Raw genomic sequence first — 27,183 nt, 5'->3', positions numbered from 1 at the left:
TTTCTTTTCAAGATTGTTTTGGCTATTCAGGATCTCTTGCAATTACATATGAATTTAAGAATTAGCTTTTTCATTTCTGCAAAAAAAAATTGCCATTGGGATTTTGTTAGGAATTGTATTGAATCTGTAGATTTCTTTGGTTAATACTGCCATCTTAACAATATTAAGTCTTTCAATCCATGAACATAGAATGTCTTTCTATTTATGTATATCTTCTTTAATTTCTCTCAGAAATAATTTATAGTTTTCAGAGTATAAGTCTTACACATTTTATATTAAATTTATCACCAACTAGTTCATTTTGATGCTGTTGTAAGTGATATTTTTTAATTTTATTTATTTATTTATTTATTTATTTACTTTACTTACTTATTTATTTTGCCTTACTGAATTGTCTAGGCCCTCCAGCATAATGTTCAATAGAAATGGCTACAGTGGACATCCTTGCCTTTTTCTTGATCTTTAGGGGGAAATATTCAATCTTACACCATTAGGCATGATGTTAGCCATAGGTTTATTGTAGATACCCTTTATCAGATTGGGGAAGTTCCCTTCTATTCCTAGTTTGCTGAGAGTATTTAGCCAAACAGATGTTGGATTTGTCAAATGCTTTTATTTTTATCTATTGAGATGATTATATGGTTTTTCATCTTTAGTCTATCAATGCATTGAATTACATATTTGATTTTTGACTATTAAACCTTATATTCCTAGTAGAAATGCCACTTAGTCATAAATATTATCCAACTTATATATTATTGGATTCAAGTTGCTAATGTTTCATGAATGATTTTACATCTATGTTTATGAGGGTTATTGGTCTATAGTTTTCTTTTCTTGTAATGTCCTTGATGGTTTTAGTGTCAGGGTAATGATAACTTCATAGAACATGTTAAAATATATTCCTCTTCCTTCATTTTTTGGAAAACTTTATGTAGAATTTGTATTATTTCTTCTTTAAATATTTGGTAGGTTTCTCAGTGAAGCCATCTGGACCAAGCATTTTTTTGTGGGAAGGTTTTTCCACAACAAGTCAATTTCTTTTGTAGAGATATTTCCTTTTGAATAAACTTTTGTACTTCGTGTCTTTCAAGGAACATGTCCATTTCATCATTTCATCCAAGTTGTCAAATTTGTTGGCAAAAAGTTATTTATAGTATTACTTCATGATCCTTTTAATGTCTATAGGATCTAAAATGATGTTTTCTCTCATTCTTGATCTTGGTAATTTGTGTCTTCACTCTTTCTTTTCCTTGATGAATTTGGCTGGAGGTTTGTCAATTTCATTGATCCTCTCAAAGAACCAGGTTTTGATTTCATGATTTTCTCTATTATTTTCTATTTTCTATTTCATTGATCTCTGCTCTTATCTTTATTGTTTCCTTTTTCTGCATACTTTAGATCTTTATTTATTTCTAATTAATTTTATTTTGGTCAGAGAAAACACTTTGTATGACTTGATTCCTTTGAAAAAAGTTTTTGATTCCTTTGAAATTTATTGAGACTTGTCTTATGGCTCAGAAGATAGTTAGAAATATGGTCCATCTACTGAGAGATAAGGCAGTGATTATTATGCAAATACAAGGACTAAGGTCTGAGAAGCAATGTGTTTCTTATCGTAAATAAGAGTTTGGATTTTATATATCAGTCTGATGAGCTCAGTAAATGTGCATTCCCTCCTGAGAGAACAAGCTGCCTCTTAATGTTCTCTACCCATAATGGCAAAGATTTTAACTGAAAACTGAACATTTCAATCTTCCAGGTATTTTCAAGTATCCATATGTTTGTATTCAGATATTTGTTTTAGCTTTAAAACATGAATGAAGACCTTAGGTCTCTGAATAAATTGCCCTCTCTTGGATTACGTTGTTTCTCATCTGAGAATAAAAATTAACTCAAGTAAAGTTAAATTACTGTATTTATACACAAATGTATTCTGAGGAAATGTGGTCCATATTGCTCAATATCACTGAATATAACAGTTTATGTGGACAGTAAAAGTGTAGAATTTGAGCCTCCTTGGAATCAGCCCCAGAGTTCTGTTCCTAAACATATTGCAATTAGATATTTTTAGAGCCATTAGCTGGAGTGCACATGCATTGTTGACTTAGAATAGTTTTTAATATGCTACTAGGGATCATAATTGTAATATCTGAATAAAATTATTGTCCTATCAAAAATTGTCACTAGTGTCAAAAAAGCAAAACTAAACAAAACAAAGCTAATGAAAAAAGTGACCTCTGCTCCTCCCACAAAGCAGAGGGGAGAAGCTGGAAGAAGAAGAGCTCTCTCCTTCCTATGCTCCCCCCATAGCCAATATTTAATCTCTAATTTAGTGTGCCCTCTGTCCTTCAGTGTCTGGACATGTCATGTGGTAAAGAGGGCACAGTGACAATAGAATTTGCTTAAGTCATCAGGTCTTTGTGAAAACTGTTGCTTTCTCAGGGCTACCTGGGAATTTCAAGCCCTAATTTTCAATATCTTCTCAGTGTATGTATGTAGGATCTACATACCCCATAGTAGGCACAGGGCCCTTCAAATTACAGCCTCTAAAGCTATATAGAAAACTAAGTGTTACAGCACCAGATCCCAGGACCCAATCAGCAATCCCCCACCCCTCCTTGGGAACTTCTGTTCTAAAATATCCACAAGTATGAATGCACAAGACTAAATTAACTTCTAATTTATAACATCTCAATGATAATCCAACCCCTCTCAACTGGTGTTTTTCAACTAAACATTCTTGGCACACCAGGATAAGTTTTATTAAAAAAGAGAAAAAGAAAGTATTACCAAGTTCAGTCTTATATCTAACGCAGAGAAATGAAAGAAACGCCCCTCACTTTGCCACAAGCCTATGACAAGGCAGCCAATCTGCTCTGCTGAAGAATTTTTCCTGAAGTCTCTCAATAGCTTTTTTAAAAAAATAATCCATACACTTGTTAGTAACTCCCTTCACATTCAATAAAATTACTTTATGGACCTCATTCAATGTGGAAGGAAGAACTATACATACATAATTTAAGAAACTTTTTGTGAGAAACAATGAAGTTAGGAACCAAGCCCCACAAATGGAACACTCCAGAGTCTCACTAACTTTTCCCTGCCCTCATCCAAGGCTGAGTTAGAAAGCAATCACCTACACAGGACTCAAGGAAGAAACACAGAGTTAAGAAGGTTGGAGAAGGAGTCAGAAAACCTGGATGCTGGTCCTGCCTTTGTCACTAACTTGCTGGGTGAATTGGAATTAAACTCCTTGTTCTTCCTATTCTGGAGTTGCTCATCTTTAAAGTCAGGAGATTGGGTTCCTAAACTCTGAGCTTCCTACAGACACTTCCCATCTGCTTCCTTGCTTTCCATGGCTCTCCGCTCTCCATGTTCTCTAGTATCTCTGGTGTCTCCTTTTTGGACAATTCTTAGTCCTTTGTCACATAAATGCAGGAGTCTCTCCAGTGGAGTGTCCTTGACTCCCTTTTTTCTCTAATCCTCTCTTGCAATTTTTGTTATAATCCGGTAGTGGATACTGGGGTATCGCCCATGTCCCCTCTTCTATACGGAGCCTTTCCTTTCCCCAGCTGCTGGGACAGTTGGAGGATAATAGCTCTCAGCTGAGTCCCTCCCTGGGCCTTGCCTTCATGCAAAGAGATCAACCTCACCCACGTTCACATCCCCTCCCAGGCGAAAGCCCTCATCCAATATTTGTTCAATGTGGGAATGAGAAGGGTCTGCCCCCTTGCTTCTTGATGGGATAACGTTGAAGGGCCAGTCGTACCTGCTCTAGAATTCCCCTGGGTTTTGTTGTGACTATATTGCATTTCGACGCCTCCTTCTGTCCAGTTCTACAGATGTCGATCCTGAGAGCATTCTTCAATAAACCACCTGTACAAAATCTTCATCTCAGAATCTGTTTCCTGGAGAACAAGTCTGTTTCCTACGACACTTAGTGCCAGGAGTGGTTCAAGGAAGTAGACTCTAAAATGAGATTTGGAACTGGACCAACTGTGGTCCCTATCACTGGGGATAGGAGAAGCATTACAAGCTTCTGGTATTCAGTGTAACTGTTGGGTGAATATTAATATTCCATCCAAGTTCACCAAGACCAGAGGGCCTCCATGGAAGCATAGACAGAGCAGCATCTCCTGCAGCCAGAGGGCAGAGAAAGCTTCAATTTGACCCTGGACTTAGTTATAAGAGCAGCAAAACAACAAAGAAATTTGAATTCTTTAGTCAGCTGTGCCAAGTTAGGGCCCTGACTAGGAAGAAGTGAAATCTCGAGACCTGGGATGGGAATATTTGGATTGATACACTCAAAAACCTTGGAACTGCAGATCCCTCTAAACCCTGCGGGCCAGCGGAAATGCCCCAGTGCTCCTGTTAAGGGCTAGTGCTTGAAAATAATGCAGAGGTCTCTCAATCTAGACAAGAAATCAGAAGGATTTTCAAGAGCAGTCCTGCCACGTGGGCAATATGACCCAGCTAACTTTATGGTATTAGAAGTATCAGTAATAGCAAAAGGTGCCATGTGGAACTTACGGCGACTTCATAGGAGAATCATAATGTAGATCCCTAGGGTATTGAAACAAGTCTATGCCAACTTCAGTGAAGAATTTTTCACCATTTGAAAAACAGCTCCAGATGAGCTACTACACTCTGATAGAGACAGAAGAACTGATTTTGAGAAATCAAGTGAACGTATGGCCAAGGTCACCTGCTTGTAAGATGGTTTCTCTCAAGCCCATCTGTATGGTTAGGCTGTTCACGGTGGCTCTTCTCTTGCTCTCTGTACATCCCCTGCTCCACCAGTCCCTGTTCACTCACATGACTATCCAGTCCTCATAATTAGAGGGCTTAATTAGTTCCTGGTACCAGTGAGCCCACCTGATGTCAAATGTCAATCCCCTTTTCTCCCCCACCCCCCAAGTAGCAAAGATCGCTGCTATGTTCTGTCCACCGTCTGCCAGAAACAGAGCATGTGGGGGTGCTGCTCCAGGACCCTTTATGTAAGATCTCCTGTCCAATAAGCCACTGATGTCTCTGTCACTTTCTCTGGGCTTTCTTCTGTCTCGAGGCTGAGCAGCCTTAAAGCTTGCACGCTTGTGGAGTGCAGCCTAACATCATCCAATACACAGTGGAAGTGGTACCTCTGGGATCAGTCAAGAGCAGGGTCAGAGGGCACAAGGAACCTGCACAGGTAGGTGATCCAGACCCCCGTGTCATCCAGCACTGGTGCACTGATGTCGCTCCCTCAGTTCACACCTGTGGCTGCAAGGGCATAGTCAGTGATCTGCGGGAGTGTTTTTTTGGGACTCTTGCTCAGTTTTGAAGGTAAATGGACAAGTGCAGCAGCCACAGTCTAAGAAGGTTCTGGTGACAGCAGCTCGCCCCTCAGGCTCTGGTCATTCATTTTGTGTGAAAAAAGAATTGGCCTGAGGTAAGAATATAAGGGCAGCCCTGAATAGCTTGTCAGTGAAGTAATTCAGAACCAGCCTCCCAAAATGTGCCAATTCAGCATGTGGATTATTTTGAGCTGAAGACAGTGGAGGCCTCAAAGATTCAGGAAGAGATTTTTAATCTCTCCCTTCAACCGCCTAAAGGAATTTAGATAGAGGGCCTGTTCCAGGAAGAGAGCTATGAGCAGAGACAACCACAGAGAGTGTGGGCAGGTGTGGTAAGCTGGGGGACCCCCTGTTTGTTCAGAGTCCTCTCTGTATCCCATTGTCATTCACCAAACCTTTGTTTTCCCATCTTCCTGTGTATTGCCTTTCTTCCGTTTGAAACTAGACCACCGGCCCCTTCTCCTTAGCTCAGAATGACATATAAGCCTCAATTGCTTGCCTGTCAGAGAGCCTCTCATTCTTTGTGGGACTCCCATACATACGAAATTGCCTTTGTTTTTCTCCTGTTAGTCTGTCTCACGTTGATTTGATTAATAGATCAGCCAAAAGAGCCTAGCTGGATACAGGAAAATTTTTCCTCCCCTGTAGTAGTTTGGTCATGGGTCAGAAAGGAGAAAAACTAGAAGATAGAGTTGAGGGACTGGGCCATCCAGACCCCCAAGGAAGGTGCCTAGACCAGCAGAGGTGCCGGCGAAGGGTAAGGGAACTAGAACAGGTAGTGGAGGAGGGCGACAGTGAGTTTTAGCTGCACCTGGAGTCTTTCCCACTCCACTTCCTCTCATAATTTTCCTCCAGGAAAAGAGACCAACCAGAATTCTGGAGGAGCTGAATTTATTATACGAAGTAAATGAGTCTGAGTGGATAAGGGGTGAATTGTCATGGACGCTGTGGTGTGCTGCCCTGTCGTCTGCTCTGGACCCAGGCACTCATTCCCCCAGAGGCTGGGTGTGTTGGTTGCCAAAAACTCTCAGCTGAGTCCTTCTGCAGGCATTGCCTTCAGCTGATGAGTGCTGCCTCACCCAAGATCATTTTTCCCTGCCTGGGTATAAAGTCCAGGCACCCTGCCTCATGTTGGGCCATCTCTGGAGGTCCGTCATGCTCTAGAGCTCCCACAGGGTCAGCCTAGGCCTCAATTGCAACTGCCCTGCAGTTTGGCTCCCCCAGTTGCCCCCTCCTGCATTCACCCACACATAGGTGTTGATCCCAGAGGTGCTTCCCAATAAAATCCTGCATACAGCAGGAATGGAGTGTCAGCATTTAACGGGGACCGAGTTTCAGTTAGGGAAGATGAAAGAGTTCTGAAGGTGGATGGTGGGGATAGTTGCACAGTAATGTCAATGCATTTACTTCCACTGAACTGAATGTATAGTTAAAGTGATTAAAGTGGAAAATTTTATGTTACTGTATTTTACCACAATAAGAAAAAAAATCTGGGCGTGAATCTCCCTAACTTCTTAGCGAAGTTAACCCAGCAGCCTTTGTGAATATGGCAAAGAGAGCTAGCTTCCACCAACATTCATTCCTTCTCCTTTATTGTTGGAACTCAGCCTGAGACAGCAAGCAGTCTTGAAACTGGCCATGGGATGCGAGACATCTGACTAAGTTTGGCCAATTGGTTGTGAGAAGTGATATAAGCCACTTCCTGCTCATTCTCTTAAAATAACAGGCATGCCCTCCACTCATCTTTGCTTCCTTCCTGCTGGCTGGGACACAGATGTGATGGCAGGAGCTGAGTCAGAGAGGCAGCCCAAGTAGAGAATGACAGAGCTACCCTAACAATCCTAGACTGATTATCTCTGGTTGTTCTGTGAGATAGAAATAAACTCCTGTATTGTTTAAGGCACTGAATTTAAGATATCTTTCTTACACTAGCTCAGCCTGTATCTCATACTTTGGATGACTCCAAAATCCATTTCTCTAACCCTAACTCCTTTCGAATAATTCCTGTTTCACATTTTCAGTTTTGAGATTTGGCATGCCCATACTGTAATATATCCTAAATGCTTTCAAAACCTTGTTCCTTATTTCTGATAATACCACAATTCTCCTACCTGTGAAGAACCCTAAACATTCACACAGTGGAATATCATTCAGCCATTAAAAAAAAAAGGAGGTACCTCAAGATAGGGAACAATCACCAAGACATATCGTTAACTGAAGAAAGCCAGGAGCAGCAGTGTCTATAACACTATTTGTTTTAGGAAAACAAAGAATATATACATTTGTACATATGTGTATGTACATAGAATATCTTGGGAAGGATAGCCAAAGACTGAGTCGCTGCCCTAGATAGGACAGCCAGGGGACAAAGTGGCAGAGAAACTAATTTCTCAATACATACCTGTTTGAACCTTTGAATTGTATACTGTATGCAAAGGGCCAAGGGTGCACTGTTCATTTTCTTTTTTTTCCAATTTTTTAATAGAGGTAGTAGGGATTCAACCCAGGACCTTATGCATGCATGCTAAGCATGTGCTCTACCACTGAGTTATACCCTCCCCCAAGGGTGCACTATTCATATTCTAATCCAGGTAAATTGCACCCCTGGAGTTGTGCTGTGTGTGGCCTGGGCAGCTGTATATATCCATTCTGCCGTGCATGTTTTACATACTCAAAAAAAATGTAAGAAAATATACTTACTTTTGTTCTGTAGCTTGGACAGAACAGTTAAAATATCCTAGTGTTTCAGAGATCTCTGTCTGGATTGCTGGTTACATCTTTGTTACCAGCCATTAGTTTTTGTTGCTGTTGTTGTTGTTGTTTTGGGGGAGTTTTGGGTTTTTTTTTTGTTTTGTTTTGTTTTTTTGTCATTTAAGAAGATCATCCACTCTTCTCCAGAACTTCCATCAGTGCTGAAATGACCAGCCAGCTTTTTTCCTCCTAGGAATTCCAAGGTGAGACTGGGGGAAGCGCAACAGTGAAACCTGCCTAAGGGTTTAACCCCCACATTTGTCCTTCTTCTGAGAGTTATCAGTTATCTCAGTTAGGACTGAGAACCTGAAAAATGTCCTTAAAGTTTGACCCTGAGAATTCTGCTGCTTGAATTTCCCTTGTCATCCTAAGGAAAATATCAGAGATGCCTGCCAAGATGTATGTACCAGAACACTCGCTGTGGCTTATTTCTCTTGTCCAAAAACATGGTCACAAACTAAAGTGTCATAAATATGTAACTAGTTAAATCTGGTACAGTTCATGTAGGTAGTGGAATTCCAGACGTTGGAAGAATAATAAAATGGGGAAGTGACTTCATTACATTGATAAGTGAGAAAAGCAAATTACAAAACAGTAGCTAAGGCAGTCTCCTTAAACTATCCCAATCTGGTTTTTAAAGAAAGTTGAGTAACTGAGTCTGGAAAAGATATTCACTGATATGTTAATATTGCTTTTTTGCGGAGTTGGGCTTATTATAAGATTATTTGTATTCTTTTTTTTGTGCTTGCCTGTATTTTTCAAAATCACTACAATTAACAAGTTTTCTCTTATAATTAAAAAAATGTTACCCCTACACAAAGTTAATTTGGCGAGTTCTATGAGCACTTCAATTTGCTCCTCATTAGTCTCTGATAGTCCTCTGAGGCATACATATGAATTTTAAATGAGAAACATCAATTCTGAGTTAGGTAGAGAATTCTTCCAATTTCTATCAGGAGGAGGTAAGAGGAGAAGGGTAGCAGATGGTAAGAAGAGGATGTGACAGCTTAAATTGCTTTGTTACCTTTGTTACAAGTTTTCCTTCCAGAAGGAAAGAGTCATTTAAAGGTTTTCTAGCTAAATGAGGTATTTTACATTTGTACAGATGACAAACTTCACTATTCACCAGGACCATATGCTTTTCTGATATTCATAAAGGCTTTGAAGTCTAAAATATATGCTGTTTAGGAATGTTACTGGAGACCAGAGGATAATAGCTCTCTCCTAAATAATACATAAGTACCTTTTTAAATTAGCCTTGGCCAGGGGAAATTTTAAAAATAGAAAATATGGGTCAGAATCAAGTTCTACAACTCAGTATATTCTTTATAAAAGATTTATGGACTTGATTCAAGGAGTATTTTAGACAAATTTGTGTATAGCATAAACACAAATTAAATGTAAAAAAAAATTAATAATGAAAAAGTGAGTCCTAAAAAGGCCAGTAGGTGGCATAAATAATTTAATCAAACTGGCAAGATATGTACTGTGAAAGGTATCTTCCCCAACCTTTTGTCCATGAAAAACTCTTGAATATGTAGACAAAATTCCCGATTAAAGCATCACTAAAGAAGACAACTTAGTTGTAAATACAAAAATTGGAATTGCAGGGGAGATGGATCTCATAGACATCAACCTGAAGCTAGATTGTAAACTGTTTGCCCAGGCCTATCATTAAACCAAAAACAAAAAGACAACATGTAATGAGAGCATCTAATCTCGATGCTCCCCCAGCATCCTTCAACATCTCTGAAGTGGTAGGAGTGTGTTGACATCAGAGCTTAGGAAAATCATGTCTTCCAAAGCCTTGTAGGTGATCCCTGCCCCAGTAAACTCTGCAGGAGCAACAGGAAGCCTTTTCTCCCTTCAAATGCAACTGGAGGGCCGGTCCCAACATTCAGTCTTTACGGGTCCTAGGAAGGCTCCACGACACTAACCTATTACATACCTGTTGGCTGCCTTGGATCTGAATAAGATATTCTCCCCATTTACCAGCATCTGATGAAATGGCCAATAAGAAATGTTTGTCCTCGCTTGCTTTTGTATCTGCTCTTGTGGAAATAGCACCATGGATTAGAATCCAGATATGTGCAAAGACTAGAACACACTGCACCAAACTATTAGGAATGCTTTCTCCAGAAGCTGAGTCTACAGGAGATTGTCTGTGCTCACAATTATATCTTTAGTGCCTAGTCTAGGGTCTTATACATAGTAGGTGGTAAATAAATACTTGTTGAATAAATACTTTTCTATAATTTTAAAATTTTTTGAAATGAGCCTGTTACTTTCGTGATTGTAAGGAAAATAAAAGTTTTCTGGCATACTCATACTCAAAAGAGTAGAGAATCACTCTTCTAGAGGATTTTTCCCTGGTGAAAGCCTAATTATTTTCTTCCACAGTCTTTATTTGAATGAATTTAATTTTTGAGTGCATATATTACTCAATACATACAAACTTGACAAAACCCACCCAACCTAAAGAGTGTCTAAATCAGCTAACTATTCATTTATATAGATCACCAATGACTCATTTTCAGAGACTTTCCAGGTGTCTCCACTACCTGTTTCAATAAACACGCTCCACTGTTCGTGCACTGTTTGCTTTTCTGTGGACGCCTTACACACAGCTGTGCCTTGAAGCATCGCCTATCCCGGTCCTGTTCCCTTCCCCAGGAAGCAATACTGAAAGTCAGCAGCTTTTTCTCAAGTGAGACACCCACTGCTGCTCTGTGCCTTACAGGCAATCCTCTGCTTTCATCCCAGCTAGGCCGAATGTTAACTGGAAGACAATCAGGGTGGAGGGATGTAGGACAAAGTTTTCTTTATAGCCATATTATAAATAAGGATTGGAGTCCAAGTCTACCCCACAGAAGTTGGATTCACACATAATATGGTTGAAACCATTCAAATTTTGGTGTGTAGCTAGAGTAGGCACTTAGTATGAATTTGTTCAGTGAATGACTATTGCTAGTGCTTCTTTGCAAGAGGAATTTAGAAACTGAGACCCAATCTCAGGGAGGTGTCATCTCTGCTTCCAGCTCCTAGCAGCTGTTGATACCTGCAGGCGCTTACAAGTTGGGTGTTGGTAACTTGGGAGATGCCTGTATTCGTGTCTTAGACAAAGATCGTCTGGTTGAAAGTCATTTGAGGGGACTTACTAGAAAGGCACTAGCCTGTCAGTGCTCCCTTCTGATCAGGCTGTTTTCAGAGAAGGAAGGCTGTGGGCTAGAAACAGAAGAGGTATCTATTGTATTTAGCGTTTTAAAATTTTAAGCCATTTTAGCTCAGATTCATTTGATCATAAGGAATTGAGGTTCTCTAAAGTTAGCTAAAAGAAAGAGGATTTATTACAAGGTGTGATAATGAGTCTCAGCATTAGTCCCAAAGGAGTCATCACCAGGCTTCCTATGGCTAGAATGGAGGGTGGTTCTGTGCTCAAAGCTGCTCAGGGACCCCCAGCTGCAGAGCTTATTAATATGCTGTAAATACACATTTGTGTTGTTCTCGCTGCCTCCCCGAAAACTGGCAAAACCTACTGCACTGGGCAATAAGGTAAAGGTCATTGGTTAGCCTGAGGATTGACAGACCACTCTGGTGAATCAGCTGTGGCCCAGAAGGACAGGATACAGGGTTGCAGGGAGCAGATCAGAGCTGTCTAGCCAAGAGGACTGTGGGGGCCCATTAGATATGTTTAGTAAATTTGGGTATCTGGTTTAAGAATCCTGGGTGCATTTCAGGGTACCGTGGACTCAGGATTGACCCTGAATAATAACAAAAAAAGGAGAAATTTCTCCTCAGGCTATTACACACATATACATACACATACACTCACACAAATATGGGGCCTGGTACCTTAATTTTGCTCAAGCCCCTGGCCCTAGAGTCCCAGTCAGGTTTCAAAGTCCTCAGTATACAAATTATGTTGTCATGCCCTTAAAAAGGGATGGCTACAATGAAGTTTAAGGCAATATGAGAAAGTAGCATTCTAAGAATGTAAAGCGATGTAAAAGAACCAGTTTGGGTACAGGGAGGCAGGCAGGGGATAGAGAGAGGGTGGGTGAGGCCCTCTTTGCAACTAAGTCATCCTCATACCGTATCTTCAACAATTCCCAAAAAGACTGGCACCCTGCCCCGCTCCATTCAAATATCTTTGCCTTTCCTGTGTGCCTTTCCACTATTCTCATTAACATAAAAAAGCCTTCTATACATTGAGTGGATATGCTTTGACTTATTCTGAGTGTTATCAGCAGGATTAACACTCACAATTCCAACTTCTTTATCTGTAATTTTTACAGGGGGTGGTTGATGGTTGTATCAGATGGTTGTATCACTAGGAGTGTAAGATCTTGCCCTGGTCCCAGTTGTCCTCACTGAGTCTCTAATATTGGCTGAATCTGCCACCAGTGAAGCGGTAGGTTGTCAAAAGAGGAACAGCCACATCCTATGTACAAGAGAGCTTGAAAAGCTGGCTTGGTTTTTTGGAGGGTTTTTTTTTTTTTAATGGGGGAAGTAATTAGGTTTTAATTTATTTATTTTTAGTGGAAGTACTGGGGATTGAACCCAGGACCTCGTGCATGCTAGATATACCCTCCACCACTGAGCTATACCCTCCCCACTACCAACTGCCTATCTTGAATGACTTAGGACTTTTGTATTCCTGGAGGCAGGGAACAGAAGAAACCATAGAGGCTCTTAAGTTGCCATCCAAGGATAAAAGAACCCACTTATTATCAGGTGTTAGTAAGTGCCCAAAATTGTTGCAAGGGCTCGGGGAGCAGGTTCCAGGTGGAGCTTCTAGGGACAACTCCCACCCCCTAGAATCACACGGCTTCTTCTGTGGAGGGGAGTGCAACTGCCACCCCAGGAAGCTGAGGACCATTGAGTACGTTGCCTCCTTGGCCACATCCATGCCAAAAATAGGGATCAGTCTTCTGATTTTACTGAATTCTGAATTCAGAGTCTCACATGGAGGCATCTGATTGGCAGAATATAAATTGGTATCTAACTGAAAGGGACTCTGGCAAATGCAGTTTTTAGGGTTCCAGCTTTTGCTATGGATCAAGACATGCTAGAAGGAAGTCACAATGGGTATTGGCTGAGCCATAAGTGCGGAGGGAATATTTTCAAAGATACCAATGTGAGCAAAAGAGCTCGGAACATCCAGCCAGGCTGGAGTATACCCACTTGGTGAGGGACATGAGGTATCAGGTATGAATGATTCCATTTATATTAAATGTGCAGAACAGACAAATCTCTAGAGACAGAAAATAGATTAATGGTTGTCTAGGGCTGGGAAATTGTGGGTAGATTGGCAGGTGGTAGCTAAGGAGTGCAGGGTTTCTTTTAGAGATAATAAAATGTTTAAACTTAACTGCAGTGATAGATGCACAACTTTGTGAATATAATAAAAGCCATTGAATTGTGTACTTAAGTGAATTGTCTATTAGTTATATTTTAATAAATACATATTCTAAATGGACTCCCAGGTTTCTGAAATGAACAACCAATTGGATGGAGATATAATTTATTGAGATAGGGACTTCCATTTCCAGTAATGTATCCAGACTGACCCTCTTGATGAAAACAACTAAAATAACTGGCGTAAATATCAAAACCATCTTCTTAAAAGTAGCTCGCAATATAGTGAGGAAAGTATCATGCTAAAACATGAGTGAAGGCATGAGCCAAAAGAGCACTGAAGCTACTTTTGAGGAACTTTACTAAACTTGAGCTTCAATAAGAGCAAAGTTCAGGAACCATGCAAGATGGGAGGCAGATAGGAGACCCTGCCCTCATAAAGCTTGGACCAGAAATAAACCCATCCCCAACCCACCCCCTAGTTGTCAGCAAGGAAAGTTGCCTTGGTGCTGGAAAGAGCATAGTGGGGAAGGAACTGTCCCCCAAAGTTATAACCACAGAATAGGAATATTCCTAGTGTAGGTTTGCAGCCTGAATTTATATTCCTGGGTAGTCCTACAAACCCCAAGCTACAGGTTAAGTTTAAAGTGACCCAGTACTGATAGAAAGTGGTAAAGTGATGCCACATGACTACTGAGGCTAGGTCAGAAAAGGCCATGCAGCTTCAAAGAAACTTTCAGCCAGACAAAGGCCTTGTAAGACTCTCACAAGAGCCTTGTAGACCCTTCCTGTTAAAATTAGGACTACTAACAATACTGTAGGCGTTGTCATCAGCAGCCTCACACAGGGGGTCCAAGATGGAGACAGACCTTCTGCAGTGTAACCCTACCACCACTCCATCAAGAGGAAGAAGCTAATTCCCCTTCCTTTGAATTGGATGGCTTATATCTCTCTTGTAACCAATAGAATTGGCAGAAGTGACACTGCTGGACTTCTGGGTCCAAAAAGGTCATGCAGCTTCCACTCAGCTCTCTTAGAACACTTACTTTTAGGATGCTCCCTCTTGGAAGCCAACCGCCGTGCTATGAGAAGCCCACACCACATGGAGAAGCACAAGCAAGCGCTCCAGGTGAGGCCAGCCCTTGCCTCATTCCAGCCCAGGCACTAGATAAGAGTGACGGAGCCTTCAGATTATCACAGCCCCTGGCTATTCAAGTCACCCCAGCATTGTGGTCTTCCCAGCTGAGGGCCCCAGCACCACAGAACAGAGACAGGACCTCTCTACTAAGCCCTACCCACTTTCATCCTGCAGAGTTTGAGAGTCTAATAAGATGGTTACGGTTTAGACCACTAAATTTGGAGTAATTTGATATACAGCAGTAGAAACCAGAATAGGAAGTATGACACATTGAAAGAACCCAAAGAAGGTGGTATGGCCAATAAAGGTAGGTGACTACTGGGCGCCTGAAATAACAATCATCTCTGTTGTTTCTAACATAAGAAATCAAAAGTCAGATAAAGAAGAAAAAGGCAAGATTATCTGAGACAGGTATGGTTGGAAAAATTATGGATATGTGGCTTATACATCTGTGTAACCCCTAAACCAAGTGAAGCACATTACTCCTTTTCAGCCTTTCGCATTTATTATACAGATAAATACAGAGGCCTCTGGCCCTACCTAGGTTTGCTTTTATCAAGCTTCCCGGCAGATCAGGGCCCAACAACCATGGTGGCTCTTACCCTACCCTGAGCAACACCCCTGCAGCCATCTAAGCTGGCCCTCCATATGTCCCTGCTCTGCTCCTGGCTAAAGCCAGTCAACTGCTGAAAACCCTGGGATTGGGGCTGGGCCATCCCACCTTCAGCAAAACCATCTTTTTGTTAATGGCCCTAGGTGTTTGATCACCGGGGAGAAAAAAATGTAAGAAATTTTATATACACTTTTTGTTTGTTTGTTTTTTGTTTTGGCTTGTATATGATTCCCCTGTCGCTTGGACCATTCTCCTACAATGGGCTTCAATTTCAAGGACACCCTGCTGTGGCTCACTCTACCCTATATGAATTGTGTAGCTTTGCATGCATTCTAAATCAGAAGGCACTCAATCTTTAGGTCATTTGTGCATGGTTTTCACTTTGGAATGCACTCAGGATGCAGGGCAAATGCTTGCTGACCCCATGTTTATTTTTTCAGCTGGTGATTGAAGTTCTGGTCCAGTTATAATAGATGGGAATGCCAATGTCTTTATCCATTTTCAGCTTTATTGCAAATCTTGCATCGCATAGGCATCATATTTCTGCTCTCAGCATGTAAAGTAAAAGTAATTTTCATGTCTGTGTTTCCAAAGTAAATATCATTGTGTTTGCCCCCCACCTCCACCCCATAGAACTATTTTAAAAAGAAAAGACATGAGTATGGAAGAATAATATTCCAAGCTTCTGGGGGAATGTTATTAATAAATGAGTCTTTTTTTAAGTTATAAAGGCTGTTTTAAAAAATGTTCTATTCTATAACCTGTGACTGCTATTCTCCCTATAGTATGCACAATAGTGCTCCTTTTTCCAAGAATTTATTCAATCATTTAATAAATATTGATTGAGTGCTCACTATGAGCCAGATATTGGGGATACAAAAGAAATCAAGACAGACGAAATGAGGTTCTCACCTCCATGGCACCTATATTCTGTTTCAGGGAGATAGTCAGTAAATAAGTAAATAAATAGATAAAGTAATTTCACATTGAGAAAAATGCCTTGAAGAAAATAAAGCAGGGGTAATGAACAACTAAGAGAGGTCACTCTAGGTAGGTGGGGTCAGGAAAGGCCTCTCTCAGTAGAACCTATGAAAAAGCCAGCCATGAAAAGGGCCCCGGGAAAGAGCTGTGGACAGAGGGGACGACAAGTTCAGAAGCCCAAGGGAGGAAAGAGCTTGGAAGAAGTTGGAAAGGAGCCAGAGGCCAGTAAAGGCCAGACCATGTAGGATCTCATGGGCCTCCCTACTGAGGTGATATTTACCAAGCAAGTCACATGATCAGATTTATATTTTTAAAGTATCACACCTTCCTTCAGCTGATGTGAGGAATGGATGGGAGGTGGGTGGGGAGCCAAGACAGTTAGAAGACAGCAACAGTTCAAAAGAGGCTGCTGCTCTTGTGCCACCAGCAAAATGTACGTTTTAAGTGTTTTTTTCAGCAATGCTCACAGACTTGCACTGATTAATTCACATGCATTGTGATATAGTTGGCTAGTAGGGACTCAACAGATGTTACATTCCTTCTCTTGACATCTTTGGTTCTGTGCCTCACTAGGTAAACAAATCACCATCTTCAATCTCTGAAAATGCAATAAACACCATTAATTCAATGCTGCTAATGTTTTGAGCACCTGATACGTGTCAGGCACTGTGTTAAGATCTGGATATTCAAAATAAATGAAACTTGGCCCCTGCTCTCCAGGAAATTAGTCTTGAGAACAAGCAGGCAGCCCACCGGAGGCAAGAAAATCAGTAACAAGATAGTGCCTGGCTTTCCTTATTGAGGGAAGGATAAATCCCTCAGAGACCTGAGAGCAGAATGATTCTACAGACCTCTAAATGGGCAGGGGAGAGAAGAAGCAGGAAGACTTAGCTCATGTCAGAAATGAGAAGAGAATTTGTATCCTCAACTTTATTTTACCTACGCAGCTCTCCCTGGAGTGGAGCTCCTACAGCTGATTTGCTGGTATGATTTTCTTTTTACTTCCTGATATCTGGAATCGTGGAGGCCAGTGAGAAAGAGAGGCCCTCTGACTTCAAGGAAGGTTAGAGTCAGGTTATTCATAAAAAGTGATCTCTTTAATCAAACAAAACATTTCCCACAATGCAATACATGTCCTTCCCTTGCCAAATAAAAACAACTTCCAGGGGGACGGCATAGCTCAGTGGTAGAGTATGTACTTAGCATGCACGAGGTCCTGGGTTCAAGTTCCAGTACCTCTGTTAAAAATAAACACAATTACCCCCACCTTGCTGATAAATAAAACAATTAAAAAAAAAAAACCAGAAAAAAGAAAAAAAAAAACTTCCATGAATCATGACATTTAAAAACTACCTTAAAGGTTTTAAATGTGTGGAAAATCTCCTTTAAAAGAGAGACCCCTCCACAACACAACAGCAAGCTAGAAGCTGAGCTCTGCCATCACTTTTGTTGGAAGCACTTGCATGTCCAAGTTTGTGCAGCAAAATTGAGTCCTACAGCAGTTCTCAACCCTGACCACACACTGGAATCACCCAAGGAGCTTTAAAATATATTGATGCCTGGATCCAGCCCCAGAGATTCTTATTTAATTGGCCTGTGCTATGTCCTGGGCATCAGCATTTTTTAAAACTGCTTTCCAGGTAATTCTAATGTGCAGCCAGGATTGGGAACTTGTCTGCTAGCCCATTAAAGAGTGGCACTTGGGGCCAGGGACTAAACTATAGACTCAAAATACAGCACCTTATTTCCACAGACTAGATCTGATTCCCCAGCCATGCACTCCTACAGTTCCCTGTATTTTTCCTTCATTTAAACTGTAATTGTGTGTGTGTGTGTGTGTGTGTGTGTGTGTGACAGAGAAACAAACAAATAGAGAGGCAGAGGGAGAAATTGCTTGACTAATGTCAAGTCTCTCTGTTGAAATATAAGCTTCATGATTTCAAGGCATCTGCACATCAAGGCAGTATAGTATCGTGGTTAAAAACAAGTTTTAGAGTCAATCTGCATTGGACTCCCAGTTGTATTACTTGCCAGCTGTGGGACCTTGGGTAAATTCTTAACCATCTGTATCTCAGTTTCCTCAGCTAAAAAATGGGATTGTTGCAAAATTAGTGTTGTTGTGAGATTATATGAGATGTGTGGTGGTTTTAAAATATGTCTGCAAATTATTCAGCACTTTTCCCTCCAAAATATACAGCTGAAGTTCTCTTCCTTTGAGTATGGGCGACGTAATGACTATCAAATAGAATACGACAGAAGAGGTACTGTCCTTGAGCTTAGGACATAAAAGACACTGTGGCTTTGGATCATTTGTTCAGGGGGAGGTCAGCTGTCTTGTTGTGAAGACAATCAGCTGATGGAGAGGCCCATGTAGTGAGGAAATGAGGCTTCCTGCCAACAGCCCTGTGAGAGAGCCATCTTGGAAGTGGATCCTTTAGCTCCAGTCAAGCCTTCAGATGACTGCAGTCCCCGCCAATACCCTGATGGAAACCTCCTGAAAGACCCTGAACCAGAAACATCCTGCTAAACCGCTCTGGAATTCCTTACCCACAGGAACTGAGGTAATAAATGCTTGTTGTTTAGCCATTACGTTTTAGGGCAATCTGTTACCCAGCAGTGGACAACTATAAGATGATAATGTTAAAGCACTTAAAATACACAGCAAATACTCCATAAATGTTAGTCACTATTGTTGCTTCCTTGTTCTCCTTTATGTCCTTAGCGCCTAACACCTGCTGTCTATTAGAGGCCCAGTATACAGCATGTGAGTGAATGAATTGCACACACATGGACACAAAATAAAATAAAGGGTCAAGGCAATCATCTGTGGCAATGGTTTCTGAAGTTATTTGAACAAGGATGTTTTCAAACAAAATCTTACCTCATGTTATCAGTCAGGGTTGAGGGGAAAAAAAAACAAACACAGAAATTACCTTAGGTATTTCAAACAGAGGGAATTTAATACTAGGAATTGGTTACAGAGGCAATGGAAGAGCTGAGAAGCCAAGCGCGAAAGAATGAGGCACCTTAGAGATTAGCCAGAGCAGGAAGCTGCTATTATTCCTAGAGCTGGATGGACGTGAGAAGAGGTGGTATTGCCAGAGTCCAGAAGTTGGAGCCATGCATATTGAGGCCACAGACGGAAGATTTTGGGGCAAGAGCCATGAAAGAGGAGCCACCTGAGTCAGAGATAGATGGGAAGAAACATCTTAGCTTCTTCCTTTTCTTGAGCTACAGTCTTTCACCAGTGCATCCCATTGGTAAAATCTCCCTGAAAGACAGCTAACAAAGGAGCCTGGGAATGAATGTAGTTCCCTGTGAAACAGAGCAGAGCAGAAAGGTGAGGAATGGATCTGATGTTTATATATGTATATACCTATGTGTGTATATAAATTATATATGTACCTGTTCGTCTATACATGTTTGTACATATGTGTGTATGTGTATGTAAATGCATAGATATATAGAGAGAAAATGATAAAGCAGATGTCGAAAATGAGTAGCATACACCAAAAAAGAAAACAAATGAAAAGCATTATTGTATTTATTTTATAAGTTTAAATGTAAAGCATTTATACTTCTTCTACAATTGATAAGAACACATGTTACTATATTAGGAGTCTCTAGTGTGTTAGAGTTGAAGATAATGGCATATTTGAATGTGCCTGTAATTTACATTTTTTAATTTTAAATAAAATGCTAGATTTGGGAAACCACTAATCTAGGTGATCAGTCAAAACACTTTTACCCTAAAAATTAATTTTTCTTGGGCCATAAGTGAAAATATTAAGATGATAAAATTTAAATAAACTCTTGATTAGAAAACTAATGTTATATAAATGTTAATTTCCTGATTTTTATAATAGCGCTGTGGTTATATAAAAGAACAAGCTTGTTTTTTTCTTTTTTTATGAAGTACACGTCAGAGTATTTAGGAGTAAAGGGGCATCATCATATGTGTATCATGTGTGCCAAGCTGTTCAGGAAAAAAAATATTATATGTGAAAAGAGACAGGGAAAATAGATAAAGCAAATGTGGTAAATATTAACATAGAAGGAATCTGGGAAAAGGGAATTCTTTGTACTATTCTTGGAGTGTTTATATAAGTCTGGATTTATTTCAAACTAAAAAGTTAAAAATAAATAAAAATATTTTTGCTTAAAGAACATGTGATGCAGTTGGGGAAGTTTTGGGAGGGAATGATTAATAAACTGGCTAAGAAAATAGAAGAAAGATTAACTTTTGGCCAAATCTGAAAGTGGGCCCGTGTGGTCTCTTTCAGCCTCTGGCAGGCCGCATGGTGTCTAATGGCTGGGAACTTACTGCAGCTGCTGACGTATTCAGCTCTCTTCCCACACACCTCTGGAAGGTGGAGATGGGAAGAAACAGCCTGGCAGGATTTGCAGAGCATTCCAGTACTCTTAGCTCCCCTCTCTAGTAGCAAGTCTCAAAATGAAAGATTCCAGACGGTTGTGGGGAGGGTATAGCTCAATGGTAGAGCGCATGCTTAGCATGCATGAGTTCCTGGGTTCAATTCCCAGTACCTCCGCTAAAAATAAACAAACCTAATTACCCACTCTTGCCAGAATAAAATAATTAAATAACACAATAATAAATAAAATAAAACATTTAAAAAAAAGATTCCAGACCAGGAGAAGAATTTGGAGAAATAAAGAGTATTTGTAAATGTAAGAAGATGAAGGAAATATGATACACTTGGCAAGTGAAGAGAAAAATAAATGATCCAGTAAATGCATAAAACTGTGGGATGATGCTTAAAACTTGAAGACTAGTCTTCTTAAGTCCAAAGAGGAGGTCAGCATATTATAAATTAAATTTCCTAAACGATCATCTGGTATTAAACAAGTACCCAGCACATGTGAAACTTCATATAGGGGTAAAGAGCTCTGTCTGCTGTAGATTAATGACAACACTAATCCATAAATTTTCTCTAAAATCAAGATGTAGTACCTGAAAGAAAGGCTCAAAAATTGTATCAAACATGGTTTATGGAAAAACTGCTGGCACACAGGGGAAAATGTGTAAAGAAAATGAATGGCAATTTACTAAGAAGAAATGCAGAATGCCAAAAAAATATATTTTTTAAAAAATCTGTCTAATAATAAAAAGAAATGTGAATTTATGCAGCAATGAAATATTATTTTTATCTATCAAATTGGCAAACTGCTTTTTAAAAAAGTCTTAACACCCAGTGTTAGGAAAGGTGGGACAAAGGAATGTGCATACTTATTATACATATCAAGAAAGAGCAAAAATCGGTGCTTTCAAGAGTGTAATTTAGCAATCCATTTAAGCAGACTTAAAAATACACATACTCTTTGACACAGGAATTCTACTTCTAGGAGTTTATCTTATGGAAATAAGGTTTCCCAAAAGATTTTGCTACAAGGAATATTTATAAACTGGAAAAATTAGAAACAACCGTACTTCTACAATTGGCTAATTAAGCCAACATAGATGCTTAACACCGAGTACTATGTAGCCATGAGAAATGACATTTATGTCATTTATGTCTTCCTTTGGGAAAAATAGTTCCAGGAAGAGGAAAAATATTCTCATTATATTAAGTATGAAAAGTGAGTTATGAACCAGAAATACCACATTTTTTAAAAGCTTACTTGTGCCTAGAATTTACACCAAAGTGTTACCTTTGGAGATCAACAAGTGGTAAGATTATGGGCAGTTTTAATTTTCTTTCTCTTGATCATCTGTATCTTATAAATTTTCCTCAATAAAAATTATTTTTTAAAGTAGTTGAATTATTTGTAGTTAGTTAGTTACAAGTGAAGCTTATAGAAAAAGTTATTGCAGACTTTGTCAGAACCATGAGGCCTCTACTCATTCGTGCCTTTTCCCAAATAGAAAGAACTAGGATGCCCCTAGGTGGGCTTAGGAAACACAGGCAGGGCCTCTTGGGAAGCTGAGGTCCCCAGCCTGGTAGACCACCTCAATAAAAGGATGCAGAAGATGCAGGATTTGGACAATTGTGGGAATTCTGAGAATTTAAGAATTGGTAGAATCAGGAAATGCAGTCATCACAGGAATCCTGGGATGCTCCCTGGTTTAGGAAAAGCAAATTCAGGTCTTGAGTTTTAAAATTGAAATCAAAGAAGAAAGTACTCTTGATTACTCTTGGTATAAAATCTGAGTTCAGATATTCTCCTCTAAACTTTAGTTTAATTAAACATATTTTCCCAAAATTATGTTGCTAAAGTCTGAAAATGAAGTTAAATGCTCTAAACCTAGGAGATGATTCACATATTTAACCAAGAGCTCATACATAAGAAAAAATATAATTGGTTCTTTTTAAAGATTCATTTAAGTAAAATCAGACTTCAAGTAGTGCCTACTTATGGGGGCTTTTAAAGGACAGAAACAACACAACTCATTTGAGTTCAAAACGCTTCTCCAAGGGGTAGCTTGGTGGTAGTGCACACGCTTAGCTTATATGAGGTTCTGGTATTTCCATTAAAAAAATGTTTTTTATGTGTATAACTGAATCGCTATGCTGTACACCAGAAATTAACACAACATTGTAAATTGACTATACTTCAATTAAAACAAAACAAAACACTTCTCTGGACCACTCATTCTCTGTCTGGGCCTCTGGGAGACCCTAACCCCTCAAATTCCATACCCTCTCCAGAAGTCATCCCTTCCCAGAGTACTCAGAGGCAGGATGCTGAAGTCAGGGCCCATCCCAGATACCTTCAGAACTGTAGCCCCCGCACAAACCTCTGCTCAGAGTAAAAAATTCACGTTCCTAATTTGACAGAAAAATTCCCATGTATACCGAACTGTAATCAGAAACAAGTTATTTCTCCAACCTAGAAGAGATATTCTGAATTTCCCAAAGAAATCCTTGAAGAAATCAATTCCTCAAAACTGAAATTGTTACCCTCAATCTGGGAAATTAAATTACATGCTTTCAAATGGATATTATGGGCATTGCTTTGTTTTTCAGGGCATACATAGCTCTAATTATACGGACACTGTGCACCAAGGAACCACATGGCGACCACCATGCAATTGAAGAATAATTATCGGTTCCTTTCTGTTGTCTAACCCACAGCCACACAATAAAATATTAAAATTGTAAATAACATACTAATTAACCAGTTAACTCTTTGGGCAATGTAGTACTAGGTGTATATGCCTTGGGAGAGGGAAATGTTTAATCATAAAAATTTCAAGCCTCGATTTTCCCAAACAAAAGGACTTCAAAAGGAAAAAAAAAAAATGCTAAGACTCTACATAGCATCTAGCTTTAAAAACAAATAAACAAACAAACAAACCAGATGAACTGCTTGTTTTTGCCTTAAGGAAACTATAAAGTATTAGATATCCAGCTTTGGGGACAATGGAGTCAGAATGTCCACCCTGTTAATTTCATTAATTCATTCAAAATAAGAAGGGTCCTAACCTGTGAAATGGGGTCAGTCAAAACTGATCTGACACAATTGATGTGATTACTATTTAAGCCTGCCTCAGGAGCCTTCTCCCTAAATTACTTTCACATTCCTCCCAAGTCTACAGACATTTGTATTCAGCAAATATTTGTATTAAGATCTCACTAAAGTGTCAAGCAAGGAAAATTCCTAGAGAATTTCCTTGATCCCTCCAATTGCCTGGTGCAGTGCTAAGCACAGAATCAGAGTCCCCAAATGGCTCATGACAGAAGATTCTAAGATCACTGCCGTAAGTTTCATGCCAGCTGTCCCAGCTGCTGACTGTATTAAGCAGTGAGGTTTTTACCCTCTGAGTATCTACCCTGGCCAAGTACTGTGGATAGATTGAGCCAACTGAGTTGGCATTAAGCCATTTGGGATGTGGAACTAAGAGAACTTGGAAATTTCTGTCAAACCCAGCCTCCGATTTTGTGTTCTAGGCAAATAGCCTACAATTACAGGTCAACAAACCCTGCAGAACTCTCATATGGGAGAGTCAAAGGACTGAAAAATGTAATTCCGATGCTGTAACAGTTTACAGTCAGGCTAGAGATTAAGAATTTGGGTGCTGCTATCAATTATATTTCAATAAGAATTAAAAAGAAAAAAGAATTTTGGTGCTAGAAAGAACTTTAGGGATAAAGCGATCAGAGTATAGATTTGAAAGTCCTATGCATGTCCACCTCCCACCTCCTGCTAATTATAGAAGGTCTGCTTATACCCCAAAGGCTAAATAAATGTTTAATTTACTTTTAAAGTAAATTAATCTGTATTATTTTTTAGGTAATGCACATACTAATTTCAAAAGGCACAAGAGTATGCAGGAAAATGTTTCCCTGTCACTCCTGGTCCCTAGCCATCCAATACCCCACCTCTGAAGCAGCCCACGTTACAACTTTCTTACACATAATTGTAGAGATCGTCTGTGCATTTATGCATGTATATGTGGAGAGAGATATGGATATAGATATACTGAAAATAGTGTATTATGACTACAATTCTGCTCATTGGTTTTTTCACTTAATTTAGAGATTATAATCTTGGAAATTCCATGTCAGTATATGGAGGCCTTCCTAATTTTTAAATTTTAATTTTCTAATAAGAAATTAGTCACATGTTTGAAAATTAATTTAAAAATAAATTAAAAGTTTCTCTCTTACCCATGTCTCCAATCACCAGTTGCCATCTCATCCCTAAGAACTAAACTTTATTATTTGTTCTTATGTAACTGTCCAGAATTTCTTTATATTTATGCTTATAAGCCAACACATATGCTTTTTTCCCCCATATTTTTACACAAAAGGCAGGTACTCTTCTGTACCTTCCTTTTTTCATTTAACAATATGCCTTTGCAGAACTTTACATTTCAGGTTGTGGACAGTTCCTTCCTTCTTTTATAACAGTTCGAGAGTGTTTTGATTGCATACTGAATCATGATTTATTTGCTCTTACAAGTTATGCTGTAAGTAAGTAACCTTGTACCTGTGTAATTTTCTACATGTGCTAGTATGTGTAAGTTAAATTCCCACAAGAGAAATTGATGGATCAACGGATATGTGTGCTTGTAATTTTGATTGAAATTGTCAGATTGTCCCCTATACAGGCTGTACCAATTAAGCTCCCACCAGCTATGTATGAGACCGTTTCCCCATTCTCTGACCAATACAGAGTTTTTATTTGTTTCACCAAATTTTTGACCCTTATCAATTTTACCAATCAAATACGGTGATTTATTTAAGTTTTAATTTCCATTTATCTTAAGAGTGAGGTTGAGCATCTTTTCATTTCTACAAGCATGATTTGTATTTCCTTTTCTGTGAGCTGTGTTTTTATACTTCTGCCCATTTTCACACTATGTTGTTGGTCTTTCAACGATAGATTTGTGAGAGTTTTTACATATTAGAGAAATTAACCTTCAGGCCATGCATTGCACATTTTTTTTGATTACTGAAGTCTTTTAATTTAAACTATGGTTTAAAGTCTAGTAAGACCAGACTCCCCTCAATATTCTTCCTGTTCAGAATTTTCCTGGCTATTCTTGTTTATTTTCCCACGTGAACTTTAAAATCAGCTTGTCAAATTCCCAGGAAAAATAATTCTCTTGGTATTTTTATTGGGATTGTGGTAAATATTTTTGGATTAACTTAGTGAGAATTGATATCTTTATGATGTTGAGCCTTTTGTTCCAAGAACATGGCAGGACTATCTGTAAAGTCTTCTGATTCTCTCAGGAGTGTTTTAAAGTTTTATTCAAATGACTCCTGTACATTTCTTTCTCAATTTTATCTTTTTGTTTCTTGGTGCAATTATAAATAATGACTCTTCTCCTTAAATACTTAATATTTAGGACATCTGCACATCTGGGTCAATATTCTCTGATTTCAAATATCATATCATGTTTCTGAAGCAACTTGACATCAATGCCAAAGCACTCCATGAATTCTCAAATTACGAAGTTTTCAGAGTTAATAAGTTGTAATTGATTTTAACTTTTTAAAAATCCCACACACAAAGACATGTTGGGGATCTGGCTTTAAAACCTAAGTTAAAAAACAACAACAACAAAATCCTCTCTAAGTTAAAAAAATAGTAAAATCAATAAAAACTTTCTTTTTTTAAATAAGTTTCCACTACCATCCCTCCAGGCATCCCTAGAAGCAGGGATCTTCTTAAAATGTAAATTGGATCACCTGGCTCCCACGCTTAAAATCTTCAGTGGCTTCTGATTGCTCTGTAAATAAAATCAACACCTAAACAAGCCTTGCAATCTGGACACAGATCAACAGGGAGGGTCGTCTCTGCTCCATGTGGCATGAGCTACCCTGGCTTGAAGGGCAACTGGAGGGTACCCTTCAAGTTAGCAAGTTAATTCTGGCTGTCAGCTGGGGGCATGGGCAGGCTCACATCTACTCCATGTGGACCTCTCCACAGGCTGCTCGCACTTCTTCCCAACACTGGTTTGGTTCAAGAGTAAACGTCTGAGAAAGTAGAAGGTGCCAGCTTCTCATGGTCTGGGTCCAGAAACTAGTCTAGTATCACTTCTACCATGTTGCAATAGTTAAGATTCAGCAGAAGGGAGCATAATCCTACTTCTTGAAGGGAGAATTGCCAAAGAATCCAGTACATGTTTTAGAACCATGACATCCATCTAGATAAAGCAGATTCTCTCTCCAGCCCTTTGCAGTCATCTACCTGAAAGAGTGGTCTTCATCCACTAACTCTTCTTCCTTTCCAGCTAATCTTCTCCACCAAAAGCAATCCACTTCAGCCTCCACAATTGAACTTGTGCTCTCACGTAACTCATTGTGCTCTTCCAGGAGCCTTTCTAGTTTGTGGACTGAGGAAGTTAAACCAGACTAGGAATTCTTCGCTTGAGGTCCAAGGACCTCTGAAATTATAGTTTAACAACACACTGGTGCATTTTTTCTGGGCAGGTGCCATTAAGAAGTAGAATTATCTCAGCTTCTCAACAAGATTTGTGTTTCAGAGAAGATTACTAGCCAGTGAGGGTTCTGCAGGACCTCCAAGCACCTTAG

The sequence above is a fragment of the Camelus ferus genome, chromosome 15 (assembly GCF_009834535.1).
Source record: "Camelus ferus isolate YT-003-E chromosome 15, BCGSAC_Cfer_1.0, whole genome shotgun sequence".
NCBI classification, from domain to species: domain Eukaryota; kingdom Metazoa; phylum Chordata; class Mammalia; order Artiodactyla; family Camelidae; genus Camelus; species Camelus ferus.
This window is presented reverse-complemented; position numbering follows the sequence as displayed.